General features: G+C 41.6%; 1 long non-coding RNA gene across 1 annotated transcript in view; it reads left to right on the top strand.

Annotated features, from left to right (window-relative positions):
- The first annotated feature begins 40 nt into the window (after positions 1–40).
- LOC106734962 (uncharacterized) overlaps positions 41–438 on the top strand; it is a 2,246-nt gene continuing 1,848 nt past the window's right edge. The window contains exons 1-2 of the long non-coding RNA XR_001370432.2: positions 41–71; positions 326–418. This is a non-coding gene — a long non-coding RNA (uncharacterized LOC106734962). The remainder of the gene's footprint in view (positions 72–325; positions 419–438) is intronic.

Genomic DNA, 438 nt, shown 5'->3' with positions numbered 1-438 from the left:
CCTGGAAGATGCTCAGAAGATTCTATACAAGGATGTGATGCTGGAGACCTACAGCAATCTGATGTTTTTGGGTTAGTGGAACTCCCATGAAGCTCTCTGGAGTAATTACTGTCTCCTTTCATAGTAAATGTACAAGAGTTTCATAATGTTCAATGCTGTTTAGGAGTGACATTTCACTCTGTGGTTAATGTGAGTAGCACTCCTCTTTAACAAAATGCCCAAATCAGCCCCTTTATTGCACAGCTGATAAAGCTGAGCTGTTGTTACTCTTCAAGTAGCTTACATGAATAGTTTGGCGAAATTTCACTCTGCTTTTTATTAACAGGACAGTCCATTGCCAAACCTGCAGTGATCTTCAAGTTGGAGCAAGGAGGAGATCCATGGACATTAGAAGAACTTCCCAGCTTGAGCCTCCCAGGTTAGTTAGAGCATAGTTTC

This window comes from Tupaia chinensis, unplaced genomic scaffold, assembly GCF_000334495.1.
Source record: "Tupaia chinensis unplaced genomic scaffold, TupChi_1.0 Scaffold000268_1, whole genome shotgun sequence".
Taxonomy (NCBI): domain Eukaryota; kingdom Metazoa; phylum Chordata; class Mammalia; order Scandentia; family Tupaiidae; genus Tupaia; species Tupaia belangeri.
The sequence above is the reverse complement of the archived record's forward strand: the minus strand, read 5'-3'. Positions and strand labels throughout refer to the sequence as shown.